At 46.5% G+C, this 9,097-nt stretch overlaps 1 pseudogene; it reads left to right on the top strand.

Annotated features, from left to right (window-relative positions):
- Window positions 1–3,171: 3,171 nt before the first annotated feature.
- LOC103270603 overlaps window positions 3,172–9,097 on the top strand; it is a 29,241-nt pseudogene continuing 23,315 nt past the window's right edge.

Here is a 9,097-nt window from a genome sequence, read left to right on the forward strand (position 1 = left end):
TCATTTCCTTGCAATTTAGGACACATGCCAGGAAATTCATTTTATTCTTCTGAAAGCAAACTATTCCTGACCCAAGACTTCAGGTTGGTTGGCATTCAAACTCAGTCATAGCTCAGGGCTTGCTCTTTATATAGTCTTGTACAAAAACTGTGGGACCTTACACAGGCAAAAATGTTCGAGAGAGTCCTTCTGGATTGTGTAATAAATGGGCTACCCTGATATGCCCTCTGTTCCAACCTGTGAAGGCCCTCACGGCTGGCAAGATTTCTGTGTCAAGCTTAGGTGCAGGGGTCTTTGTTCAGACTGGCTGTTCCGTAGACAGGATCCAGCTCCGTTCTGCCTAAGTCACCAATTCTCGGGAGCCCCCAGGTCACATCTCCAGTCTTGGGGCATCTCCTATTTCCCATGGGATGCCACCCATCTCTGTGAAAATGACAACATCCCAGAACCCCTTTTTGTAAATTGCAAAGTACATGCTTCCGCTGGCTGTCAAAAGCCTTTCTTCTCCAAGTTTCTGCTGACTGCAGAGAGGAACAAGGGGACTTTAGTCTTGCTATTTGTTGACTCCTCTGGGGGAGGGGAGGGGAATCGTCTCAGACTTTCCAAGGTGCTGACTGGAACGGGGGGGCTTTCCATGCCAGGTTGTGACCGGTTTTCTTGCAATATATTTAAAATAAAACATGTCTCAAACTACAAAGATTAATTTCCTTCTGAAAACATCCCACTCTATCATCTGCATGAGAAATTCGTATTCCTCCTGGTTACAGTGCTTTGATTTAATTTCATGAATTCTGACCTTATTATGTTAAGAGAACATTGCCCTCTCCCTGCTCAGGGTCACAAAGTTACAAAGACTTCTCACATCAGAAACTCACAATGTGGGGGCCATGCCCAAGTAAGTGGCTCGTGTGTGTGTGTGTGTGTGTGTGTGTTTGTGTGTGTGTATGCATGCGCGCGCACGTGTGTGTGTGTGTGTGTGTGTGTGTCCCTGACTGCAAAAGGGGCAAAGGGCAATCTTTTGACCAGGCCACATTTATTAAGTGCTTGGGACTATGTCTGGCACAAAGTAAGTGCTCAATAAATAGTGATATTATTATCATATGTAACTAGTTACATACCTAATGTACAGCCTTCCCATTTTTTCCCTTGATAACAGATCCCAATCTTGTTGCCTGGAATAAAGATGTTTCCCCACTGGGCTCGGTGGCTCAGCCTGTAATCCTGTGCCTTGGGAGGCTGAGGTGAGTGGATTGCCTGAGCCCGTGGATTCGAGACCTGCCTGGGCAACTTGGCGAGACTTCATCTCTACAATAAATCAAAAAATCAGCCAGGCGTAGTGGCGCATGCCTGTAGTTCCAGCTACTTGGAAGGCTGAGATGGAAGGATCACCGGAGCCCAGCAGGTCGAGACTGCGGTGGCCAGGAGTGGCCACTGCACTCCAGTCTGGGTGACAGAGTGAGACTCCAACTCAAAAAAAAAAAAAAAGAAAGAAAGTCGGTAAGGTGCTGCACGTTCTGAAAGATGTGTCATTCCCTCTCCTGCCTATCCATCCCCCAGCCAGTCCTCCATGTTATACTTGTTTACCCAGTGACATTTAAACAGAAAGGGTAGCATATTTTTTTTCTTTCTCTTTTCTCAGAAGTGCTTAAGAAACAAGCTCAGGCCTGTAATCCCAGCACTTCAGGAGGCCTAAGCGAGAGGATTGCCTGAGCCCAGGGATTCGAGACCAACCTGGGCAACATGGTGAGACCTCGTCTCTTCAATAAATCAAGAAATTAGCCAGGCATGGCAGCGCGTGCCTGTAGTTCTGGTTATTTGAAAGGCTGAGGCGGAAGGATCACCTGAGCCCAGCAGATTGAGGCTGTGGTGGCAGTGAGAGTGCCACTGCACTCCAGCTTAGGCAACGGAGTGAGACCAACTCAAAAGAAAAAGAGGAGAGGGAGAGAGGAGGGAAAAACAGGAAGAAAGGGAGGAAGGGAGGGGTTTTCCTGAAATTGAAGAGCATGGATTTAAGATCTGACCTTGTTTACCTGACAAGGAAGGGAAAGTACTCTCTAAGGTGGTTGCTCTGTTGCAACAAAACAGAGTTTGGTGACACATCCCTTGTCATGTTGGTTCTTGGTTTTGTCATCTGCAAAATCATGCTATGACCAAGTTATGTGGAATGTTCACTTTCTTTAGGAATGTATGTTGGTCATCTCTGACAAAGATGATAGGAAAACCATCTTTGATAGGATGTTCACAAACATAGTAGAAGAAAAGCTTCACTGTTTACCTGGGCGGCATTCAGTTATCTGGAGCGGTTGCTGATATTTGGGTGCCTCATGTATCCAGGGGGATGCCACATAAAGAGTTCATTCTTGACCCTTCTGCCCTCCCCACCTTTCCCAGGGGTCGCTGCTTGGTTGTGGTGAAGCCGGCAGAAATCTACTGTAGACGACTCTCTCCCTCTAACTTCAATCTTCTTGCTTATGAATGACTTTTACTCCGTTAGTCTGTTGTTTTGCTCAGCATCCTGGTTCTCTGCTTTCTACCCCAGATCCTTGCTTATGTGTGTGTGTTTTTTTGTTTTTTGTTTTTTTTTTTGAGTTGAAGTCTCACTCTGTCACCCAGACTAGAGTGCAGTGGCCGCTCCTGGTCACTGCAGCCTCAACCTGCTGGGCTCCAGCGATCCTTCCGTCTCAGTCTTCCAAGTAGCTGGAACTACAGGCACACGCTACCATGCCTGGCTAATTTTTTGATTTATTGTAGAGATGAGGTCTCACCAAGTTGCCTAAGCGGGTCTCAAACCTGCGGGCTCAGGCAGTCCACTCACCTCGGCCTCCCAAAGCGCGGGATTACAAGCTGAGCCACCGAGCCCAGCTTGTGTTTGTATTTTTTTTAATTTTTCTTCCTAAGGTTATAAAACCTCTCATTAATCTTACTTGGAGCTCCTAGAGACCAAAGTGTCTATTATCATCACTGTAGCAGAAAATAAACCAAACACTCTGTAAATGCACCCAGTGTCACAAGAACAGATAAGGACACCGGGTCTGAAAATGTGGTTCATGCGGGGGAAATGCCTGCTGGATTTGGGAAAGCCCAGGGCAGCATTTTAACCTGAGGCCTTTTATCAGATCATCTGCATTCCTTGAATTCTGCATGGGTTTGCCACACACCTGGTCTGACAAGATGGGTTTGTGGAGCTCATTTGATGGGCCTCCTGTTGACTTTCAACCCAATCCTGTAGGGTTGCTTCTAAGAGTGTGTTTTCCTGTGAGACAAAGATGTGTTAGCAGCGCCTCCCCGTTTTGTGGCTGTGAATTTATATGTTTTCCAACTTTTTGTTTTCGCTTGCTCTTCACAAAAGCTGTAACCTGAGCTATTCTTGAGGGAAAGAAACACTGACTGGTATCTAAACTTGGGGTGTTTTTCACCCTGGTGACAGACACTTTGTAAATAACTTTTCAGGTGCTGGAGAAACCCGTCATGTAGCACCTTTTATGTAGTCCTGTGGCTGTGGTACTCAGTAAGAGGGGACTCCCCCTGGAGGTGTTTGGGGAGCAGTAAAGTCCTGTACTTCCCTTTGTTTCCTGCTTACTGCTCTGGTATTATTGTAGTGGGAAATAGAGAGGCCGTGACACCGAGACTATTATAAGAAGTGGCAACTTTTATTACGCCGGCGGGCTCGAGGGCTAATGCATCCAGCCCCACAGAACAGAAGAAGAGGGGTCTTATACCTTTGTTTAGGTAAGGGAGGGGGTCGTGTTGAGCGATTACATATTCTCTTTGGAATTTACAAGGTTCAGAAAAATCAGATCTTTCAAAGAAGAAATGGTCTCCAGGAACTGCAGGGCAGCAGGGTCTGCAAGCAGGGTTGTAAACAGTCAACTTCAAAAGAGGGGTTTTGGATAAGTCTGTGAATTAGTTACTCTTTTGCATTTCCGTGAAAGTCGCCAGTCCTTGGCTACTTGGCTCTTTTAAACAAAACTGGCCTGGCAGGTCTTTAAAGCTTACAGCTTAACTTTCAAAAGGAAATACCTTTAACTGCTACCAGCCCCTGTTTCTGCCACAGGGTTAGTGGGAGACAATTTGTCATCCCAGGTGATTGCCATGGGGCCAACTGCTGACCCCGAAGCAGCTACTCATGTGTTTCTGAAGCAGCTACTCATGTGTTTCTGCGTTCATTCAGTCGATCACACAGGAAATATATATTTGAGCATTTGCCACATTCTGCTATATTATCACATAGAAAGGAAAAGGGGCCAGGTGTGGTGGCTCACGCCTGTAATCCCAGCACTTAGGGAGGCCGAGGCAGGAGTATGGCTTGAGTCCAGGAGTTCCAGACCAGCCTGGCCAACATAGCAAGACTTTGTCTCTACAAAAAAAATCAAAAAAATTAGGCAGGTGTGATGGCTCACACCTGTAGTCCCAACTACTCAAGAAGCTGGGGTGGAAGGATCACCTGAGCCCAGGAGGTTGAGGCTATGGTGAGCTGTGATTATGCCATTGCACTCTAGCCTGGGTGACAGAGTAAGACCCCTGACTCAAAAAAATAAAAATAAAAAGGAGGCCAGGCGCGGTGGCTCACGCCTATAACCCCAGCGCTTTGGGAGGCTGAGGTGAGAGCATCGCCTGAGCCCACAGATTCGAGACCAGCCTGAGCAACTTGGTGAGACTTCATCTCTACAATAAATCAAAAAATTAGCCAGGTGTGGTGACACATGCCTATAATTCTAGCTACTTGGAAGGCTGAAGCAGAAGGATCACCTGAGCCCAGTAGGTTGAGGCTGCGGTGGCCGTCAGTGTGCTACTGCACTCCAGCCTGGGTGACAGAATGAGACTCTAGCTAAAACAAAAAACAAAAAAACAAGCCGGGCTTGGTGGCTCAGCCTGTAATCCCGTGCCTTTGGGAGGCTGAGGCGAGTGGGATTGCCTGAACCCACGGGTTCGAGACCCGCCTGGGCAACTTGGCGAGACCTCATCTCTACAATAAATCAAAAAATTAGCCGGGTGTGGTAGCATGTGCCTGTAGTTCCAGCTTCTTGGAATGCTGAGGCGGAAGGATCGCCGGTGCCCAGGAGGTCGAGGCTGTGGTGGCCGGGAGCAGCCACTGCAATCCAGTCTGGGTGACAGAGTGAAACTCCAACTCAAAAAAAAATAAAAAGAAAAATAAAAAAAAGAAAAAGAAGGAAAGGAAAGGAATGGGTACCCAATGTGGCATGCAGTTACAGGGAGCCCAAAGCAAGTACAATGTTATGACACTCCCTCATGTCCTACACATAGGGCCTCTGTTTAGCCCTCCACCCCTAGTAGGACCCACAGGCCACTGGCAGCCCTGAGCACCTGCTTTTCTTCCTGTTGGAGATTTTTGGGGCATGAAAAATGTCTCCAGCCCTTTCAGCCAGTGGAGCACAAAGACAATAGCCTGTACCATGTGACTTCTTCATTCTCCCGCTTTCCCTGCTCTCCTGAGTATCAACAGGTTATCCTTTTCCCAAAACCCAGCAGAAAAGCCTCAGCAAGTGTGGGGGTATCAGAAGCCTTCAAAGGGCCCATTCAAGTAGCCAAAAGTCACCCTCATTTTTCCCTGTCATCTGTCAGCTCTGGGGGCTTCCTGATACGGGCAAATAATATTCCTTGTGCGTTGTTGGACTGGAAGACTCTGGCATCTTTGCTTTTCTGCGTGAGAAAAATAAAAATAAAAAATAATTTGAATAAGAGAATGGAATTTGGCCGGGCGCGGTGGCTCATGCCTGTAATCCCTGCACTTTGGGAGGCCGAGGCAAGAGGATCTCTTGAGCCCAGGAGTTCAAGACCAGCCTGGGCAACATAGCAAGACCTTGTCTCTACAAATAAAAAAATCAGCTGGGTGTGGCACCCTATGCCTATAGTCCCAGCTACTCAGGAGACTGAGATGGGAGGATTGACTGAACCCAGGAGGTCAAGGCTGCAGTGAGCTGTAATGGTGCCACTGCACTGTAGCCTGGGCAACAGAGTGAGACCCCAACTCACACACATAATATTGCGGTAAAACATGCAGAATATTTAAAAAATGCCACCTGGAGAGCATTTACTCCTACACAGAGTGAGAGCATTGTCTATGGTTGAGCCTCTCCAGGTCTTCTTTTTTTTTTTTTTTTTTTTTTTTTGAGTTGGAGTCTCACTCAGTCGCCCACACTGGAGGGCAGTGGCCACTCTGGCCACCGCAGCCTCGACCTGCTGGGCTCCGGCGATCCTTCTGCTTCTGCCTTCCAAATAACTGAGTCTGTTTGTTGTGTTTATTTTTGTCAGGCTTGTCCTTGTCGTTTCCGAGAAGTGGAATTCCTGGAAGGTGTTTACCAGAAAGGACAGGTATTTAGTGGCTGTCTAAAGACAGAGAACACTCCAGTGCCAGAATTTATCTGTGCTACCGTGTCAGGCACTGTTTTGTTTGGGGCATTTTTTTTTTCTGTTTTGAGTCGGAGTCCCACTCTTGTCACTGTCACCCAGGCTGGAGTGCACTGGCATACTCACGGCCACCACAGCCTTGACTTGCTGGGCTCAGGCGATTCTTCCACCTCAGCCTTCCAATTAGCTTAGACTATAGGTGTATGCCACCACACCCAGATAACTTTTGAATTTATTGTAGAGATGAGGTCTCGCTAAGTTACCCAGTCTGGTCTCGAATCCCTGAGCTCAGGCAGTCCTCTCACTTCGGCCTCCCAAAATGCTGGGGTCACAGGCGTAAGCCGCCACACCTGGCTTTAGGCACTGATTTATTATTGTTTTGCTTTTATAATTATTTTTAATTGACACATAAAATTATACCTATTTATGGGGTACAATATGATGTTTTGATATATTTATATAATGTATAATGAACAAATCAGGATAATTAGCATATCCATCACCACACACATTTACTATTTCTTTGTGTTAGGAAGCTTCAAAATCTGCTCTCCGAGCTACCTGAAAATATACAATAAGTTGCTGTTAATCATAGTCACGCGCCAGGCGCCGTGGCTCACACCTGTAATCTCACTACTTTGGGAGGTAGGAGCAAGAGGATTGCCTGAGCCCAGGGTTTCGAGACCAGCCTGGGTACCTTGGGGAGACCTTGTCTCCACAATAAATCAAAAAATTAGCCCAGTGTGGAGGCGCACGCCTGTGGTTCCAGTTCCTTGGAAGGATCACCTGAGCCCAGTAGGTTAAGGCTGTGGTGGCCATGAGCGTGCTACTGCACTCCAACCTGGGCAACAGAGTGAGACTCCAACTCAAAGGAAACAAAAAAATTTCCAGTAGTTTTCCTAATTTGTTGGTGTATAGTTGTTCATAATAGTTTCTATTTATCCTTTGTGTTTCTGTGGTATCAGTTACAATGTCTCCTTTTTCATTTCTGATTTTATTTATTTGGATTTTTTTCTTCTTTTCAGGGTTAGTTTAGCTAATGGTTTTTCAGATTTGTTTATCCTTTCTTTTCTTTTTTTTTTTTTGAGTTGGAGTCTCACTCTGTCACCCAGACTGGAGCGCAGTGGGCGCTCCCGGCCACTGCAGCCTAGACTTGCTGGGCTCCAGCGATTCTTCCGCCTCAGCCTTCCAAGTAGCCGGAATTACAGGCATGCGCTACCACACCCAGCTGATTTTTTTATTTATTGTAGAGATGAGGTCTCACCAAGTTGCCTAGGCAGGTCTCGAACCTGTGGGCTCAGGCAATTCACTCACCTTGGCCTCCCAAAGCACAGGATTACAGGCTGAGCCACCGAGCCCGGCCTTGTTTATCTTTTCAAAAAAATAAACTTTTCGTTTCATTGACTTTTTGTTTTTTTAGCTCAATTTTATTTATTTTCTCTCTGATATTTATTATTTGCTTCTTTCTACTAATTTTAGATTTAGTTTGTACTTGCTATTTAAGTTCCTTGAGATGCAGCTTTAGGGTGTTTATTTCAAATCTTTCTACTTTTTTTTTAATCTGAGTCTCCTTCTGTGGCCCAGGCTGGAGTGCAGTGGCACACTCATGGTCACTGCAGCCTTGACCTGCTGGGCTCAGGTCATCCTTCTGCCTCAGCCTTCCAAGTAGCTAGAACTGCAGGCACACGCCACCATGTCCAGCTAATTTTTTGATTTATTGTAGAGACGAGTTCTCACCAAGTTGCCCAGGTTGGTCTCGAACCTCTGGGCTCAGGCAATCCTCTTGCCTTGGCCTCCCAAACTGCTGGGATTACAGGTATAAGCCACTGCACCTGGCCTCCACTTTTTCTTGATGTAAGCTTTTATTGTTGTAAACTTTCCTCCTGATGCTGCTTTTGCTGTATCCTATGGGTTTTGGTATGTTGTGTTTTTTTTTCTTTTTAATTTTTAGAGATGGGGTCTCGAGCTCCTGGGCTTAAGCAACCCTCCCACCTGGACCTCCCACAGTGCTGGGATTACAGACATGCACCCCCCACACTCAGCCTTGTTGTGTTTATATTTTCATTTGTTTCAAGAAATTATTTCATGTTCTTCTTAATTTCCTCATTGACCAATCAGCATGTTGCTTAATTTCCATATACTAGTTCTTTTTTTTAATTTTTTTGAGTCTCACTTCGTCGCCCAGGCTGGAGTGCAGTGGTGCATGCTCCTGGCCACCACAGCCTCGACCTGCTGGGCTCAGGTGATCCTTCTGCCTCAGCCTTCCAGATAGCTGGAACTACAGGTACACACCACCATGCCCGGCTAATTTTTTGATTTATTGTAGAGAGGAGGGCTCACCAAGTTGTCCAGGCTGGTCTCGAACCTGTGGGCTCAGGCAATCCTCTCACCTTGGCCTCCCAAAGTGCTGGGATTTAGGCGTGAACCAGTGCTCCTTCATACTTATATAATGACCTTCTTTGTCAATTTTTTGTAGTTTTTGACTTAGTCTCTTTAATCTGATAAAAGTATAGCTGCTCCTGCTCACTTTTGGTTTCTCTTTGCATGTAATAACTGTTTCCATCCCTTGACTTTCAGTCTATATGGTTCTTTACAGGTGAAGTGACTTTCCTGTAGGGAACGTACAGTCAGGGCATTTTTTAAATCCGTTCAAGCCGGGCTCAGTGGCTCAGCCTGTAATCCCGCACCTTTGGGAGGCTGAGGTGAGTGGATTGCCTGAGCCCGCGGG

This window comes from Carlito syrichta, unplaced genomic scaffold, assembly GCF_000164805.1.
Source record: "Carlito syrichta isolate Samal-C Ts95f unplaced genomic scaffold, Tarsius_syrichta-2.0.1 Scaffold309881, whole genome shotgun sequence".
Lineage (NCBI taxonomy): Eukaryota > Metazoa > Chordata > Mammalia > Primates > Tarsiidae > Carlito > Carlito syrichta.